Genomic DNA, 15,647 nt, shown 5'->3' on the forward strand with positions numbered 1-15,647 from the left:
TTTAAAATATAAAAAGCTCAAAAGGTTCTGTTAAGTTGGAAATGTAACTGTGACTTTTTAACAGCCAGGGCTTGTTTTCTTATTCATAAAGTTCACACATGACTTCACAAACTCATCATTCTGTTGTAATTTCAGATATATGTTCAAAATAAAATGCCGCATAATCAGTTTAATTAATATTTTCCATGATTTCATATAATTTGTTATTTGTTTTGAAGTCATCGTTCATGCCATTCCTATCTTAGCCGAATGTATTATGCTAAAAATTTCACAAAGTGGACAAGAGTTTGAGTACTTAAAGACATAATATTCATTTTTGGGTAAACAACTGATGGTGGAGAATCAATAACTTTTAATATTGAATATGTAGTATTAATAATTTTGAAAATCTGAATTTCCTTTAACCATAAAGTTGTTTCTTTCTTCTACTGAGCACAAAAGAAGACATTTTGAAGAATGTTGGTAACTAAATAGTTGATGGTAGGCACTGACTTCCTTAATATTTTTTTCCATAATCCTTTTCTTTCAATTAACAGAGGTTTTGATTGTAGGCCTCATTGATCTTAAACTTATGCACCTCAGTTTTGGAGCCGAAAATAAGCTCAGATCAGTGACATCTATGATCAATCAGTTTCAAAAAGATATGTGCTAAATGAAAGTAAACAAGTTGACAAAAATATTGAATCCAAGATTAGGTGATAATATAGCATCTTGAGTGATTTACAAGCAATTTTAAAAGGGCCGTTATTTGTAATGGGAAACACCAAATTAGGTTCAGGGTTTGTAAATCATGTGATGAGAGATCCAGATTGAAATGGAGTCAACAAACCTGGACCTACTTCATAATCATGCAGAAAATTAATCAACACTTTAGTGCGTCTGTCAGCCAATCAGAATCAAGCATTCGCCCATGCCATAAAAATGTAATAGCGCAGACCTTATGAAAGAGTCAAACCAGACTGGAAAAGCAGAAGCAGGTCATCTGGGAGCTGACAGCAGCTCCACTTATCCTCCGAGATGAAAGAGATGTGGCGGGCTGACGAGGCAGGCGTGTGGAAGCTTCTCCACACTCCTCTGAAACCACCCGGCCCAGGCCACATTGAAAAAGGGCCTGTAAGGGTTCATTGGTATTCCGTTCGGTTAAAACCGTGCTTCGAAAAAACATAAATGCAGGCAAGACTGACACAACAAGATAATGATGACAGGATCTCAATTAATCTACGCAGCGCTGGACTGGAGATGAGCGAGCCCGGTCTTATGAGAGGGAGGAGCAGATCTTGTCAGGAGAGGAAGGAGCTGATGATGGCGGAAAATGTAAAGAGCTAAAAAGTTTGGTCAGTGTATTACAGGCGCTAAGTGAGTATCAGGGGAGTGTGTGACTCCAGAACTGTTGTGAAGAGAGAGATGGCAAGTTAAGAACTTGGTGATTAGAGTCTCTAATTAAATCTTTATATTTTATCGCACAGTGACCTTGATATTAATATCACCTTTTGTTCTGCAATTATTAAGACAAAGTATCTGGGCAAGCTTGAAATGTCTTAGAGGCAGGGCACTCAAAAGAGGCAAATTTCTTTTTAAATATACACCATAATACTTTTGAGTTACTTTGATACATGTATTATTTATTTAATAACATCTATCTATCTATCTATTCTTCTTCTTCTTCTTCTTCTTCTCCAAAGTGAATCGCATTTTTGAGGGCCTAAACATGCTCCAAAACTCATGAAAATTTGCACACGGGTCAGAACTGGCGAAAATTTACATCTGATATGGGTTTCAGAAGTGGGTGTGGCAAAATGGCTCGATAGCGCCACCTATAATATTTCAAAAGAGTGCGCCTCGAGCTACGTTTTATGTACATGCACGAAAATCGGTACACACGTGTAACACACCATTACCTACAAAAAAGCCTCTTGGTACAAAATCCAAAACCCAACAGGAAGTACGTTATTTTGAATTTCCTGTTCGATTTTTGTGCAGTTTTTGCAATTTCCAGGCGTCGTACTTTGATGAACTCCTCCTACAGTTTTAATCGGATCGTCTTCAAATTTGCTGAGTGTAATCATAAGGCCTTTGCGATGTTAAATTTCGAAGATCTAGAGTTTTCGTCAAGGGGCGTGTCCCTGGGGGCCTGACAAAGTTTGATGTTTCACCATGAAACAGGAAGTTGCTGTAACTCAGGCAAGCAATGTCCGATCTGCCCCAAACTTCACACGTTTCATAGGACTTCAGTCCTGAACACATCTGCATGCTCATATTCAGATATAGTCATAGCGCCACCTGCTGGCAACAGGAAGTGACATGTTTAACACTGTAATGGACTCCTAGGTGCATATTAAAAAGTGTCAACAAGTGATAAATAGGCTAGCAGCATGCTACAAGCATACTAAAACATGCTAGCAACACTTAGCTAAGTGCTAAAGCATGCTAGTAATGTGGTGAAACGGGAAGTTGCTGTAACTCAGGCATGCAGTGTCCAATCTGCTCCAAATTTTACAATTTTGATAAGAGGCCTGTCCTGAACACATATACATTCCCGTATTTGGTTATAGTCATAGCGCCACCTGCTGGCAAAAGGAAGTGACATGTTTAACACTGTAATGGACTCCTAGGTGCATATTAAAAAGTGTCAACAAGTCATAAATAGGCTAGCAGCATGCTACAAGCATACTAAAACATGCTAGCAACACTTAGCTAAGTGCTAAAGCATGCTAGTAATGCAGTGAAAAAGGAAGTTGCTGTAACTCAGGCATGCTGTGTTCAATCTGCCCCAAATTTAACAAGTTTGATAAGAGGCCTGTCCTGAACACATCTACATTCCCGTATTCGGGTACAGTCATAGCGCCACCTGCTGGCAACAGGAAGAGACATGTTTAACACTGTAATGGACTCCTAGGTGCGTATTAAAAAGTGTCAACAAGTGATAAATAGGCTGGCAGCATGCTACAAGCATACTAAAACATGCTAGCAACACTTAGCTAAGTGCTAAAGCATGCTAGTAATGCTGTGAAACGGGAAGTTGCTGTAACTCAGGCATGCAGTGTCCAATCTGCCCCAAATTTTACAAGTTTGATAAGAGGCCTGTCCTGAACACACATACATTCCCGTATTTGGTTATAGTCATAGCGCCACCTGCTGGCAACAGGAAGTGACATGTTTTAGACTGCGATGCACTATTAGCAACACAGTAAAATATGCCATTGTGTGCTAAACATGTTATCAACACTTAGCTAAGTGCTAAAGTATGCTACTAACTCCATCAAACAGGAAGTTGTTGTAACTCAGGCATACAATGTCCAATCTGCCTTCAACTTCACATGTTTGATTACAGTCCTGGCCTGAAGACATCTACATGCTCACATTCGGTTATAGTGATAGCGCCACCTACTGACAACAGGAAGTGACATGTTTTACACAGTGATGCACTTTTAGAAACACTGTAAATTATGCCATTGTGTGCTAAACATGCTAGAATAATGGTCAAACATGATAGCAACACTTACTAAGTACTAAAGCTATTGTTATTAATACCATGACACAGGAAGTTGTTGTAACTCATGCATACAATGTCTTATCTGCCCTAAACTTCACACCTTTTATAATAGTCCTGGCCTAAACACATCAAAAGGCCAATATTCAGTTAAAATTATAACGCCTCCTGCTGGTGACAGGAAATGACTTGTTTCACACTAACTTAAACACGCAATGTCTGATCTGCCCCAAACTTGACATATTTGATAAGAGTCCTGGCCTTAACACATCTGAAGGCCAATATTCAGTTATAATCATACTGCCACTTGTTGGCAACAGGAAATTACTTGTTTTACACTAACTTAAACATGCAATGTCCAATCTGCACAAAACTTTATATGTTTGGTAAGAGTCCTGGTCTGAAGCATCAAAAGGCCAATATTCAGTTATAATTATAGTGCCACCTGTTGGCAACAGGATACGTCATGCTTTGCACTAACTCAAACATACCATGTTCAATCTGCACCAAACTTCATATATTCGATAAAAGTACTGGTCTGAAGACATCTACAGGCCAATGTTAAGTTATAGACATAGCGCCACCAGCAGGTTTGGCACATATAAATGACTTTAACATTTTCCTCTATATTTGGCTTTTTAAATGCATATTGCTCACCGTTCCCTGTCTTTCTGAAGCCACCGTTGGCGGTGAGCCCGGGTGCGAGGGCCCGTTTATCGCTGCTTGCAGCTTTAATTATTATTATTATTATGTATTACATCTTAAATTAGCACAATGAAGTATAAACTAACTTATAACGTATATATATATATATATATATATATATATATATATATATATATATATATTTATATATATTTGACATGTTTTAAATTCATAAATGATCAGATTTCTAAATGTTAGGTCTGATAGTTTGTAATTTTTTTTTTTTTTTAATTGAAATATTATTGTCATACATATTGTGCCTAAAGGGACAGTGATGGGGGAAATTACATGAAATTAGATCTATTGTTCATACAACTTGTTGTTCTCATAAGAAATTTTCCATTCATTCTCCTGAAAGATTTTGCATTCGTTTACACAATTTTTGCATTCTCCAAAGATACTTTGCTTGCACAACTTTTGCGTTCTCGAGAAACTTTGCATTCATTGTCACTTTTGCATTCTCCTGAGAATCTTTGCATTTATTCGCGCAACTTTTGCTTTCTCCTGAAAAACTTTGAGTTCATTTATATAAATCCAGTGTTCTTCTGAGAAACTTTGTGTTCGTTTACACAACTTTTGCACTCTCTGAGAAACTTTGCATTCATTCGCACAACTTCTGCTTTCTCCTGTGAAGCTTACGTTCATTCACACAGCTTTTGCATTCTGTTGTGAAGCTTGCATTCATTCACACAGCTTTTGCATTCCCCAAGAAAGTTTGCATTCATTCGCACAACTTCTGCTTTCTACTGTGAAGCTTACGTTCATTCACACAGCTTTTGCATTCTGTTGTGAAGCTTGCGTTCATTCGTACAACTTTTGCATTCTCTGAGAAAGTTTGCGTTCATTCACACAGCTTTTGCATTATACTGTGAAACTTGCATTCATTGTCACAATTTTTTCATTCTCCTGAGAAACGTTTGCGCTCTCTTGAAAAAGCTTTGCGTTCATTTATACAGCTCCTGTGTTCTCCTGAGAAACTTTGCATTTGTTCACACAACTTTTGCGTTGTCCTGAAAAAAAAAAAAAAAAAACTTATTGAGTTCTCCCGAGAAAGTTTGCAGTTGTTGGCAAAACTTTTGCATTCATTGGTACAACTTTCTCTGGTACTAGGGTAAACGTACCTATTAAGCTCACTTACCCATTAAGCACACTTCCATTTTTGAGCTCAGATTATAAAAGAAAAAAATAATTTATTTTCCTACTTGATGTCTTAACCAATTGATGTATTTGTTAGTATATACCTCCTTTAATTTCAAGTCAGTCAGACCCTTGCACACTGAGATATTGGTCTATGTGTTCACTCTGTCTGGTGGCCATTTTGAAAGCTGTCTAAAAACTTTCACCAAAAGAGGAGCCCCTTAAATGTGCGTTTTTTAGATGTTTAAGTCTTTATTTTGGGCAAGTTTCACTACTTATTGTAAAATAAAGAGATTAATGTTCAGACTTTTGCATATTATAACCTAGAACTTGGATGTCGGAAATAATTACAGTTAGATCCAAAAGATAGTTTTAGCAACATAGCACAGATGCTACAGAACACAGTTAGCTGACTAGCTGTATACGATTGTGTGCTATGCTAATATATTACTTCACAGGCATTACTGGCTTGTACTTTTACATCCATAATATTATAAGTTGACAGTTTATTGCTGGTCTGTCGTTGTACAATGCTGTAATTTTAAGATTTCATATTATTTTAAGGTGAGCTTAAAGGGTACACTACTATGAAAATCACACAGCTTCAGTGTGACATCAATAAGAAAAAGTATAATTTCATAGATACTGTTAAGAATAGTTGTTCATATTAAAATATGTATGAACTTAATACACGGCCTAGATTATTTATTTAGTAAAATCCTGTCATTTTAATAAATATTACATGAAATCCCCAAAACCAAGGGAGAACACAGGACTTATGAAGGAAAGGAAACAAAGGAGCAAACAAGATGATTAATACAAGACAGGTGAATAGACTGAACGATAATTAACTAATGACAGGAAACAAACCAAATAAGGGCAAAACGGAACAAACACGTGACAGATTGCCCCCTTCCTGGTAGGCGCGTCCCGTGCCGTAACAGTTCTACCGGGGAGGGGGGGGCGGGTGCCCTGGAGGCCGGTGCAGGGCAGGAGCGGGGAGGAGCTTAGGAAGGCCTCCAGGGCAGGTCAGGGGAGTCGGGCGGCTATGGCAGGTCAGGGGAGTCCGGCGGCCATGGTGGATCAGGGGTCTCGGGCGGCCATGGCGGGTCAGGGGTCTCGGGCGGCCATGGCAGGTCAGGGGAGTCCAGCAGTCATGTCGGATCAGGGGTCTCGGGCGGCCATGGCATATGGCCCCCCCCGAACGGCGGCCTTGACTTCACCGCGGACGGCGGCCTGAATTTCCCTGCGAACGGCGGCCAAGATTTCCACGCGAACGGCGGGCTTGACTTCGGAGCTGCCCGTTTCAAATGATTATTAAACAGCAAGCAAATATGCAAAAGCGGCAGTCCTTCCGGTGCACTCAGTGTCCGAATTCACTCACTCGTTTTCATTAACTCCTTCAAGTGAACTGTATGAGTGGACTAATGTAGGAAATAGTGAATGAGGGTGTAGGGGGCGATTTCGGATACAGCCATTAACTTTTCACGGGTCTAGGTTGCTTAGCAATGGCAGACGCCACGGGAGCGCAAGCTACAGAGCGCATTGAAAGAAGGAGAAAGCAACGTGCCTGGCGCGTACTGAGTTTTGTGGAGAAAATGTTTGTTTCGCAAAGAAGAAAGTATTTTGAAAGTAAAATCAATTTTGCATTTCAAATAAGTTTTTGGATGTGTGCAGACCTTCTCTTCTGCGTGTGCAATGTTTCACTAGCTTGCTCCCTTGATGCCCGCCATTAGTACTCTCTAAATGCTGACGGCTCGCTTGCTCAACACAACCCAGTGTTACAATACAAAGTCTGCACACATCCAAAAACTTTTTTTAAATGCAAAATTGATTGTAGTGCGCTCAAAATACTTTCTTCTTTGCAAGACGAACATTTTCTCCACAAAACTCAAGTCGCGCACTCAAAACATGATCTTTCGCACACATAATTGTGGCAGAGATCTAACCCCATAGTTATGCGGTTTCTTGCTATGCCCACTTCAACAATGAAGCCATCCTGGCTGCTCACCCACCGATAGGCATTCACTGTATTTCTTCCCCTCCACCTCCCCTGTCATGCTTAGCTGCTTCCTGCTTGAGGGTGTCACCGTATTTCAGCCGCCTGCCCCATTCCAAAGCCGTGCTCCCACGGAGAAATCCGTTTCTCAGCTGCGCGCAGATAATGGAACATCACTCTTCTGCCCTGGTCTGGCAACACGCGATTGCCCCTGCCTTGCAAGAGTCGTTAAAAAAGTGCTGAGCAGAAAAACACTCTTTCTTGACAAAGAAAAAAATTCGGATAAGAGAGCAATGGAGTACCTTGGCAGAAAAATTGGTGAGATTTGGAGCGCTGAGTTATTGTGGCGATTAAAGCATATGGCCATGCAGTATATGGAGGACATATTTATATATGCTAGCCAAATGATTTCATACATTTTAAAAGGGTCTGATATTACGTTCTCCTAAAACAATAAATACAGTTACCATCATGCAAATGAAATTTGCCATTCCTTTAGATTTGTGGCAGGCCTTTAGATACAGCTGATGTGAGGACATATTTTGTATGAATTCTCTTATACTTCAATACTTGTTAACAGGGGGGAAATATATCTCACAAATATATGTCTGGGTCATATGTCACTACAAAATCAAAAGAAAAATAAAGGAATAAATCATTTGCATGTGAAAATCATTACAGTTTTTTGTTTTTTTGTTTTTTACCTTAATGCAAAATGTAATGCAATAATGCAAAATGCAATGCAATATTCATCATAAATTATAGAAATATTTAATTTATAAGACACGTTAAGTTTTTTTATTATAAAACTACCATTAACAGTAATATGTATTTCCTAATTTCCCTAATATGCATCTTTTTTTTTCCAATAACAACAACTTGTAATGATGGACACTCAACTTTGCACTGTAACCCAGAATGCACTGGGGCTTTATGCACTGTGCCCTCAGAGAAAGTTTAGACCCTGTGCCAATGTCTCTTGGCATAACAACGACAGAAAAGTCACAGTTTGCAGTTTAGCTTTTTTCTCTATCCCAATTTCCCTCTGCTGAGTCACAAGTTTTCCATTTTACTGTCTTCTCTGTTTATGTTTTTGTCGACCTGCTAAAAAGGCAACAGAGTAGTGCCACCCTCAGTACCCAGAGAGAAAAGGTGGTTCCCTCTGACACGCCAGTCCCAAGATGCAGAAATGGCTTTATAGATCTGATGTTCCAGGTTTATTTGTTTCATTGAGAGCAAACAAGGTGACTTGTCTGACGCAATGGAAGAAGGGCAGGGATGTTTGGTGAGGGACGCCCCGTTGTGCATATTAATTGAATTCCACCCGGACCTCCGCCTGTGTGGGTGGGGGTGCATCAGCAGGACATTTCCTGTTGACGTGGGACACATATGTGACTAGTGACACGTGGTTCCTCTTTATCCCCTTTGAGGTTAGATAAGTTTTCTTTGGTGTTTGGTCTTTGGTGTTATTATTATTTTTTTTTTACTTTTAGTAATTTGCACTTGCAGTTGACCAAGCAGGGTAGCTATAAAACACATATTAATAATTATGAATGTGTATTAGCAATGTTAAAGTAATACATAATAATAAAGGTAAATCTTAATATATGTATTCATTTACTTAAGTAAATTGATTTAATTCAATGTATGTAATATTATATACAAGTGAAATTAGTAAATATTATGTGTATACAAATATACACACACTTACACACAAATGTATGAAAACAGAAAATGTGCTCTCTATTTATAACACTTTATACTAACTTTCATTAAAGACCTCATTGAGCAAAGAAATCAAATATACCTCAAGCTCAACCATCCTGTAGTCTGCAACCAATCAAAAACATATTAAACCGTCCAAAATATGAATAAGCAAGCATGCAACCAAAAGAAATCAATACACCACTTGTCCCCATCCAGCCAAGGACAATCCCTCCTTGCCACTCTCCTTCCTCGGGCAACCTGGGAGCAAATCATGGCTGTGGAAACATCGTCATGCCATGCTATGAGAGATAAACACTCTAGCCAGAGAAAGAGCACAGCGTCCTCGCTCACACAGTCTCTGGTGGGCTTTTCTCCAGAATTTCCACTACTGAGCTCAGAGCCAGCAATTTGGCTGCCACAGGCAAGATCAGGGCCGGTGCCGTAGATGAATCCAGTCAAACCCCATACATGCAGCCCAGCGCAGAGGGGGCTCTGCGATCAGCTTCCCTTGAGGAACCGTAAGCATCTTCCTTCAAGATACAAGTTCAAAGGCCGAGGTTGCACTTTCTAGAGCTTTGGAAAAACACTCGGGTTTGCTCAGTGGCGGGGGTGAAGCTGACACGCTTTGGCCCTCTCATGGGCCACCAATTTGGCACTCGCTTTGAGTGCTTTTCTCTTTTGGCTGGAAATCGCCACTGAAAAACAGACTTGGGAGTGTTCCAGTCATCTGAAGAGCTTAGAGAAGCTTACCTGCTTTCTTTCTCTCCTGTGTGTGAGCTAATGAGCAGAGTGCATGTGACTCTGAAGTGAAATAGAGGACCATCATGCACTTGGGGAGGAAACATAACTGCATTAAATTGAAAACATTTTTTTTTCTTTTATTTATAGGTACATTTCAAGAGAAAGTGACAAGAAGTAAGTGGGGAAACGGGGTCAGGAAATGCTGCAAGTTGGATTTAGGCCCATGTAACCCACATAAGCACCACAGCTGAGTATGTTGGTGCATTTACTGTATTTAACCACATGTGTCAAAATATGTGCTAACAGCAGAAATACTTTAGAATAGGTAACAAGGATTAGAAATAGTTGCAAGTTGACTTCAAACCAGTGTTTTCCACATGAGGCTCAGTGTGTCAAAGTAACTGCTACATTGCCGCTCTGACATTTAGAAAAAGGTTTAGCCTTTTATCCATGTAGACTTTGGTAACACTTTAGAATACTGTTTCTTACTTACTGCATAACTAATAAGGAATTATTGAAGGTCTAACAGGTAATTATTCATTAACACTTAACTACTAAGGAAGATGTATTAACTAATCAGTATGTAATACAATTTTATGATTATGTTAAGTAACAGTTATCTAATCAATAACTAATGTATTCTGCCATACCTCCTGAAGAACTATTAATATTATTAATATATTAATTATCTACTAGTTAAGTTTCAAGAAAAATAACTATGAAGTAACTACTAATCAACCTCAATTACATTGAGTTGTGACCCTTTTATATAAATGTTATTAGCAGCAGTAGTAGTAGTATGAAAATACAATATTAATAAATGCAATACATTTTATAGAGGTTTTGCCTGTGTAGTGAATTGTTTTGTGAGTGTGTTTTGTAAGAAACCGCAGACCGCCACCACTCTGCGTTTCACTCATAGCTGCAATATGCTGTGACTGACTCCGTAACCTGCCCATAAACAGACAGTGTACAGCTCTGAGAACATATTTTAACATCCAAAGTATTTAGATTTAGTATCTTTTTTTTTTTTTGCAAAGGATCAGGCATTTCCATCACGTAAAACGGAATAGGCATGTGCAACGGGTTAGGCGTTAGCACAACACAAAAACTACCCAAGACTAAAAAAAAACAAATATGACCCAACAGCTTCATCCCAGTGTTTCGGTAAATAAATAAATAAACAAACTGTAGTAGTACTTTGTACTTGTCCTTTTACTCAAGTATTTTTGAAAATGAATAGGCCAACTTATAAATTTACTGGAGTAATATTTTATTGGGGTATCTGTACTTTTACTCAAGTACTTGATTTGTGGGCCACAGCTTGATTATTATAGTGACTATTTGCATATAACTGTTCAGTAGTAGTTATTTCATAGTTATTTTTCTTGAACCTTAACTAGTAGATAATTAATAGGTAATAGGTAAGTTATCGCAAGGCACTGGTGTGGTGGTGGGGTTCCTATCGGAAGCTGATTTCTTACAAAACACACTCACAAAACAATTCACTACACAGGTAAAACCTCTATAAAATGTATTGCATTTATTAATATTGCATTTGCATACTACTGCTGCTAATAACATTTATATGAAAGGGTCACAACTCAATGTAATTGTGTATGACTGTTGATTAGTAGTTACTTCATAGTTATTTTTCTTGAACGTTAACTAGTAGATAATTAATAGTAGTTTTTCAGGACGTATGACAGAATATATTAGTTATTGATTAGCTAACTGTTACTTAACACAATCATAACATTGTATTATGTACTGATTAGTTAACACATCTTCCTTAGTAGCAGTAGTGAGTTAAGTGTTAATGAATAATTACCTGTTAGTTCTTCAGTAAACAGTAACAGAAAGAACAGAAACAGTATTCTAAAGTGTTACCTAGACTTTTTTCACATGCTTAATACATTTCCAGGAATTGAGCTGGAGACACATGAATAGTAATAGTTGTGAGCCAAATCCGAACCTGTGTAGCCTGCATGAGCACCACAGCTCATTGTATCAAAATATGTGCGTTAGCCATTTGGCGACTCTGACTTCTAGTAAATTGTCAGTATTTGCAGAGAAAAGACAGGAAATGAGATAGAGAATGGGATTAGAAATTTAGAAAGTTGTCCTAAAACCAAAACAATACCCGTGTCTTAGGACAACTTTGATTAACTTTTTTGATCCACTTCAAATGTTGACTACTGTAGTTGCAAGCAAAATTCAAACCAGTGTAGCCCATATAAGGTCAATGTGTTGAAGTGCGTTAAGCTGCTAGGCCACAGCTCTGACATATAGAAAACAATTTGTGACCTGTGCTGGCAAAATGAGTCACAATAAGCACATTTTCAAAAATGTGTTCTTTTTATTTTCATTCTCGAAGTAACTTCTGAGAAAACTCAAGTTAAAGTTTTCTGAAGGTTCCAAAGCAAAATCACCTAGCAACATTGCATCATTTCTTCCACTTCCTTTCTTAATATTAACTACTATATTAAGAATCACGATATAGCCATTTTTATTTTATCTTTGTTATTAAAAATAAGAACAGATGCAAAAATAACAAACAAAACAACAACAATAGAACAAATATAAGAAAGAAACAAATAGTGCACTACTTTTTTTCATTTTACATCTAAACAAAAACATTCAAGTAAGAAAAACAAACAATAAAAGATAAAAATCACTTCAGTGTGTTCATCACAAACAAACTGATTATTAAAACTACAAAAGCTGTTCAATCAATATCAGCGATCTTTTCTTTTATTGTTAGATTAACATTAATGAGACAGAGGGCCTATATATTAAAACCTACTGTACCGCACAGATCTAATATAATATTACACATCAAATATTTTCTCCCAACAGTAACCCAAAAGTTCATTGTTGCTACTTTGTATGTAACAGGCTGACAATGTCCCGACCCTAACCAGACACAAATCAGGGCACCTTGAATAAATCACAGGATTAAGCCTAAAGTATACTTCATTGTCCACTTGAACACCTAAAAACTAAAGGTCCACTAAGTAGCACGTACACATACATGCTCACGATCAATGGAGTGTACTTTGAATGGCTTGTGCTAAACGGAGTGGAACAAGGAAAATTAAGTATACCTGGGCCTTTAGTGAATGCTAAACGCTAGGCCGCAGATGTGCCATGTAGTATTCGTCAGACATGCCCTATTTACCTATTGCAAAATATGAAATTCTTACTTCGAAAACCTAAAGATTGTGGCTGCCACCATGTTTGCTGATTGGACTGCAAGATTGGACATATCTGTTCCTGCCCTCTATCAGTCAAAAAGGCATAGACCGAGTCTGCAGGTATGCAGTTTCAGCAGAACACCAACTATAAAAACACACTCCCTCCTGCCCCATTCAGCCCTTCCTAGAACATTCCTCTCCTGTTCCTCCTCTGGGTCACCGAATGGCCAGTTCATCCAGCCAGGGGGGGAACATAATCCTCCTCAACATATTTCCCACTGAGGCATTTTCTGAGCTCGCTTGTCTGTGAAAAGCTGTGAGATTACTGGAACTATTAAAAGAGTTTTAAAGCTCATTAACTTTGTGGTCACATTTCCGTTTTAGTGTGCTTCAAAACATCAGCTGCAACATGATAGATGCTACGCCGCTTTATCTCTCAGGCCCACATAGATGAGGTGAAATGGGTGGCACGTGATACATGACATTATTAAACGAACTCAGAGCTGGAACCCCAACATCATGCTCTCGACGTAGAGAGGACAGCAGCTGTCTGTTCAGTTGGAGATGTAGAGTTGTTTTTATACAGGATCTGCACAAGTAGGGTAAGGTGTAAAGTGAGTGTAGACACAGAAGGAAATGTTTTGTTCAGCCATCAAAAAATATGTGACAGATATCTCAGAATTCAGTAGTAGAATACAAATATTGTTTTGACCGTAAGTTTGAACCATTAATAGTATAGAGCTAATGTGGATCGCATGCCCAAGATTAATTTGGTTTTGGTGTCTTGACAAATCTAAACAAAGTTTGAGACACTAAGATCTCTTTTGAAACTGTAGAGGAGACACAAGATGTGAGATTGGGGTCTTTTGGTCAGGAGACAATCTTGAGATGCAGGAGACAGGCCAAAAAAAGATTCTAAGCAAGTATGCTAACTTAGGCGCTAATGGTCATATTTCATGGTTCTTACATTACTGTGGTAGTACTCATGGGAGGTAACTTTAGATTTAACCAGATTCAGCTATTAAACCAGATGTGTTATCACGTAGCTAGCTAGCTATAAATGTCAATGGTTAGCAAACTAGCCTTCAAATCCTACAAATTTCTGCTCTGCCATAATACTGTTTGCCTTGAAAATTGGCAATAATGCCCTTTGCAGCTTAACTTGCAGTTTGAAGAAGCAACAAAAGCCAAAATTTATCTAGTTTGCATAGATGGCAAGCATGTGTGTTTGCATACTTTATAGAGTTTGTTTTGGGCCTTAAAAAGATAGTTTAGCCAAAAATTTAAATTATGTCATTATTTACTCACCCTCATGTCGTTCCAAACCCGTAAGACCTCCATTTTTCTTTAGTACACAAATTAAGATATTTTTGATGAAATCAAGGAGGGTCAGAGCTTTCTGACCCTCCGTAGACAACAACGCAACTACCATATTCAAGGCCCAGAAAGGTAGTAAGGACATTGTTAAAATAGTCCATGTTACATCAGTGATTCAACCTTAATGTTATGAAGCTACGAGAATACTTTTGTGCGCAAATAAAATAAAAATGAGTTATTCATTATAGAGTACCACGACGACACGTGTGTGGTGCTGCTGACACAGGGGCCAGCATTCGGACGTAGAAACTGGATGCACCGTGGCTGGTTTACAAGCAGAGGAAGACGCATGTATTCGTTGTGGTACTCTCGTGAACGCGCGTAGAAGTCTGTCACGGAAGAGAATAAATCGTTTAATAAGGTCATTATTTTTGTTTTCTTTGCACGCAAAAAGTATTCTTGTTGAATGGAGAAAATTTAATTCTGTCATTATTTATTCACCCTCATGCCATTCCAAGCCTTTATTTCTTTCTTCTACAGAACACAAAAGAAGATATTTTATAACATGTCCTGTCATTTTTGTTCATACAACAAAGGTCAGGGGTGTCCAAACCTGCTCCACCTTCCTTCCCCCTCAACCCCAAATAAACACACCTGAACCTGCTAATCAAGGTCTTCGGGACCACCAGACAGGTGTATTTGAGAAGGGTAGAGCTAAACTCTGCAAGAAAGTGGTCTTCCATGAGCAAGATTGGACAGCCCCAATGTCAATGGGGTTCTGTGTTTTGGACTTCCTTTTAGACATTGTCTGAGCAAAAACAGTTAACAAATTCTTCAAAATATATCTTTTGTTTTGATTTGGGGGACCGAATTTAGATATCAAAGAGATTTGTGTGCAATCATAGTATTTTGGGAGTTTGCATTCTTTCTAAACAACATCACGGATGTGCATGAACAATTAAAAAGAAACATGCAGGTTATGCAATAGCCAACAATGTGCATTGTAACAACCGAGACAAGGACATCTCTGGGCTTCTATAAAAAAGGTTGGGCTTGTTGCTTCAGAAACTCTTTTCTATAGCTGCCTTTTGTTCATCTAAATTGAAAATGAAATGTTCAAATTTCTTCCAGAAACTCATCACTGGCAAGCAAACCTTGTCAAATTGTCCAATAATCGAGAGGGCGCCATGCCGTAAGATTAAGCAGAATTATAAAGGTAGGTTCTCCGCAGAGATGATTACGTTACTTTGCGACATGCCTGGAGGGCAGCATCCTTCTGTCATAGGTTTGCGTTGCAGTTGTGGCGTCAATCTGTGGTACTCCGATGGGAGGTCTAGCTTGGTTTTAAAGTTCC

The 15,647-nt window shown here is 38.5% G+C and overlaps 1 long non-coding RNA gene across 3 annotated transcripts in view; it reads left to right on the forward strand.

The window, feature by feature from the left end:
• Positions 1-15,647, forward strand: part of LOC131530671 (uncharacterized) — a 51,978-nt gene that overhangs the window by 13,907 nt on the left and 22,424 nt on the right. Inside the window, exon 3 of one of the 3 annotated variants that reach the window (XR_009268452.1) lies at positions 9,927-10,030. The exons of the other annotated variants lie outside the window; for them this stretch is intronic. This is a non-coding gene — a long non-coding RNA (uncharacterized LOC131530671). The remainder of the gene's footprint in view (positions 1-9,926; positions 10,031-15,647) is intronic. 3 annotated transcript variants of the gene reach the window in all.

This window comes from Onychostoma macrolepis, chromosome 22 (genome assembly GCF_012432095.1).
Source record: "Onychostoma macrolepis isolate SWU-2019 chromosome 22, ASM1243209v1, whole genome shotgun sequence".
Taxonomy (NCBI): Eukaryota; Metazoa; Chordata; class Actinopteri; order Cypriniformes; family Cyprinidae; genus Onychostoma; species Onychostoma macrolepis.